The 4,244-nt window shown below is 45.3% G+C and overlaps 1 non-coding gene across 1 annotated transcript; it reads left to right on the top strand.

Annotated features, from left to right (window-relative positions):
* Nucleotides 1-404: 404 nt before the first annotated feature.
* LOC140214930 (U2 spliceosomal RNA) lies at nt 405-596 on the top strand. The gene has a single exon (XR_011891856.1). It is a non-coding gene; the product is annotated as a U2 spliceosomal RNA (small nuclear RNA).
* Nucleotides 597-4,244: the final 3,648 nt, after the last annotated feature.

Below are 4,244 nucleotides of genomic sequence, written 5' to 3'. Positions count from 1 at the left end.
GAATTCATCCGTGAGATAGGGAGCGTTGAGTCTGTACACAGGCTGAATTTTATAATATTGCCCACGCTGTTGCTGAGGTTACCCATGTCGGCAGGGCGCCCACAAGGCAGTAGTACAATGAAGTGAAGTGAAGGACATCGCTTCTCGGCCTTTTGGCTAAGATCAAAGTGTAGATTTTTAAAGCCCATGTACGAAGATTTACGAAGCCCATCTACGAAGATTTTTAAAGCCCATGTAGGCACCTCTTAATGATCTTTTATGTTTTAGAGAAGCGTTTTGCCATGTATTTTACACCTTTACAGTTTTAGCCTTTTATCACTAACACCACTAACTAGTTTTTTTAGTCATTTGTTTGCGTTTTTAGATTATACACCTTTTATCCGTTTTTTCCTTGGTTTTGTAACATATTTTTGATGTATTTGTAACTAGCATAAATAAAAAACTCTGTTCTTATCAGCTTAATATCTGATACGGGTTCTATATGGACCCACGATATTAAACCTATTTTTGGAAGTTGGCGGAGTGCTTGAAGCCTGCTTCACCTCCGCCGCAGGTCGGCCCGGTATTGCACTACCTCCGGGATCGGCCCCGCTCACTTAGGTGAGACTTCATTCAATCAAAATGAAGAGCACAAGCTCAACGCGAGCACTGACTTGACACGCACCATTCCTATACTACACGCAACGATGCCGGTTCGCGGACCACGAGAGTAATTAAACTGCCACTCCATCTGTGTGTAGCGTCGCACTTGTTGCGTCGCAAATGGGACAGCCGCTCCAGCAAATTTCTAGTTATGGGCTTCGAGAAAAATTAATGAAAGCAAAAGAAAGAACCAGAATTCCTATTTGTCCGATGTCTCTGAATGATTGTCTCCTGTAAAGAGCCACTTGGGGGGATGGGGGGTAGGATTAGCCGTGGGGTTCGCAATCAATATGAATCCCACTCAAAGCCAACACTGGATTTTGGAGTTCACTATCGCTTGGATCCGTAAACCACCGCGCCCACGCAAGCTCGCCCTGCCGCCGAAATCCGCTGCCCAAGTGGAAGAAAGATTCCCTATGAAAGAAAAATAGAGTGCCCGATTTCTGGCAACTACTGTGCAGCCTTTGTGTACACATTTTCGCAGCAGTGGGACCGAGCGCCTCGAAAACAAACTTGTCGTATGCCCGAATGTGGCGAAATATATTCAAGGGTTAAAAGGTGCCTCATCTTTCTAACCTGTATGTTACGAAGACCTGTTGCTACCTTTTCATCATGAACATCATCATCATCATCATCCTGGCTACGCCCACTGCAGGGCAAAGGCATCTCCCATGATCCTCCAAGTACCCCGGTCAGGTGCCGATTGTCGCCATGTAGTCCCTAATCTAATCTGCCCTCCTACCTTTCTGCCACCCCCTGCTACGCTTCCCTCCTCTCGGAATTCAGTCTGTAACCCTTAATGGCCACCGGTTATCTTCCCCCCAGATTGCATGCCCTGCGCATGCCCATTTGTTTTTCCTGGTTTAAACTTTGGTGTCATTAACGAGCGTTTGTTCTCGCACACCCCAATCTGCTCTATTCCGATCCCCCCGTGACGCCACACCCATCATCCTTCTTTCCAGAGCCCGTTGCGTCGCCCTCAGTTACCCTTCGGTAATCCTCAAAGCTTTTTGTTGGGACACTCGTGGCATCTTTCTCGTTTAATGAAGTCAAATTTTTTTCAGTTTTGGGGGAAAACTCAATGAGCTAGGCGCGATTGTGTCCCTGGCGCCGCTCTCAACAAGATGGCGGCGCCCATGCTTTTTGCCTGCAGGTTCGGCCCTACGCAGAACACGCCTGCCGGGCAGTGTAGCCACGTTGAAGGGGCAAAGCGTAGTGCAGTGAAGCGCTTGCTCGGGCGAAAAACGCAAATATGAGCCAAACAGGAATTTCCATTATTGGAAATTCCAGTTCAGTTTGCGCATTGCGTTCGCCTAAGGTAAAGAACACAAATGCGAGTGCCACAGCAGTCAAGTCAAAGCTTAGGATTGCGTACCATTTTTTTTTTTTTTTTCGTGCCTTTTACTCCTGGCCTGCGTGGCCCTAGCGCGCATGCACACGAAAGTAATGAAATGGTGAAAACACGAAATAATGCGGTGCGGCTGTATCATATCTATTTTGTGCGCTTTGTTCTTTGTGGACTACAGCGGTGTGCGTCATGAGAAAGTTTCGGTGCCCTTCTTGGGTGACCAGTGAAGCTATATTTAAAACCACATTGATTTGTACGGTTATTGCTACAAACTGCGTGTGGGTGTTTTTCTTTTTCGCTGCCAACGATGGGTTATCGCAACCGCGATCGGTTCTGCTGCTACGCTAGACGCGTGCTTGCCAACGGTTGGCTCTATACGCGACCCGCGACGCGTGGTCGGCACATTCAAGCAGTCAATTGCAAACCGTTCCAAGAAAAAGGATGTACTCCACTTGCCACCTAGTTCGACGATTGTACTTTCTGACCCTCGAGGAAGCGCCGCCATCCCACGTTTTCTATAATACGATAAGATTCAGAGCGACCGCGACCACTTGTCTTTGTCAATATCTCGGAAACGCTTTCTTTTTCTTTTTTTTTTTAAATCCAGATACTCAGACGCGCCCGTGTTCACGCGCACTTGCTCTCTCCGATAAGCAGGGAAGCTCGGTTGGGGTGGTGTCGGGCCTTGCGCATGCGCTGCTGAGCTCGTCGCTTCGCCGGCCGGTCGATGCTGGCGCGGTACTGGTAATGAACTTCGACGTGCATGGTGAAACGTCACTTTGTATTGCCACTGTAGACTAGCAATGCAATGTGTTTGCGAGCGATTGGATAAATGAGAAAGCGTGCACTGTCTACAGTTTATGCCCCTCTAGAGTAGTGGAAATGTTGCTCCAAGTGTTAGGTTTGTAATTTGCGCCTACGAACATGAACTAAACAAAGAAAATGGTCTGCAGCCGCCTTCGCTTCATAAAATTCCCGTACGAAGAAATTTCCGTGCGCGAATGAGAGAGCAAAAGAGAGAAACCATGCTAAGAAGAATGGCTGCCTTTTACGTGATCTCGCGCATGAAACCAGACGATGGATTAATTTTAGCCGTTCATTTTGATTTGCCGAATGTAAACCGGAACACTTTCTCCACGCGGTCTTCAGATTTGAATGGCAATCAATCACATCCTTTCTTTTTTTTTTTTTTTCTGTTTCTTTCTATCTGGAACCGAAAGAATTCAGAACGCCATTTCAATCTTAGATTCGATTAGATATCGTGACTGGTATGCTGAAATATCACGCCTTATCTGGTGTTAACCTTCTTGATCACGGCAATAAAAAATCGCCAGTTCCCGAACTTTAATCGCGCCGAAGATGAACCGATATGCTGGATTCTTATTGTCATGATTTTATAGAAAGCGCTGGTTCTATGGCTAGCTTTGAGGAAAAGAAAAACATCGTTCAGGAATGTATAACTCTAAACAACTAAAAAAAAAATCTGCCGGCAATTGGTACTACAACGAGAGTACTGAGAATACTGGAAAAGATGAAATCCAATCATGCTGAACTGAACTGAAATTATTTCATCAAGACATGCCCCGAAAAACGTGGCCACTTTCAATGATAATTTCAAATGTGATTTCTTTCTTTTTTTTTTTCTTTTTTACGACGGATAATAATTATCTTTCCAATGGCGGATGTGAAAATTTCAGAGCACGGCATTTTCGAAATCCCAAGGCCCCGGACGCATTCTCTCTTCTTTAAGTATTTTGGTGGTGCACACGGAGGAAAATTTCGCGCACGTAATTTATAAACTAGTAGTTGATTTTCTAGAAGAACACAAAGTGCTGACAAACGGCCAACCAGGACACAATTAAATTGGTATTACGCACGGTTTCGAAGCCGCGGTAACAAAAGGGTAACAAAGGGACGTTCATTTCGTGGTGTGGATTTCACGTCTCTCACAATAAAAAAAAAATAATAATAAAAACTACTGCATAAAATAGGTTTTCCCAAACTGGATGGTTTCGATCAGCTTTTGAACAGCCCTTCCTTAAATTGAGTTGGCGTTGATTGAGCAGGTGCGGGCCTCTGCTGTTTTGGATTTTTGTAAATGGCATCAGTACTGGACAGTCCGTTCACTTGAGGATCAAAGGAGAAACCCCCCAAAAAAATATCATATCGTGGTGAGAGACGTGGCAGATGAGTACAATTATCGGCAGAAAAAAAAAAAAAGGAAAACCGCCTCGTACTCAGAAGCCGCTCCTCT

This window comes from Dermacentor andersoni, unplaced genomic scaffold, assembly GCF_023375885.2.
Source record: "Dermacentor andersoni unplaced genomic scaffold, qqDerAnde1_hic_scaffold ctg00000754.1, whole genome shotgun sequence".
NCBI classification, from domain to species: Eukaryota; Metazoa; Arthropoda; class Arachnida; order Ixodida; family Ixodidae; genus Dermacentor; species Dermacentor andersoni.
This window is presented reverse-complemented; position numbering and strand designations above follow the sequence as displayed.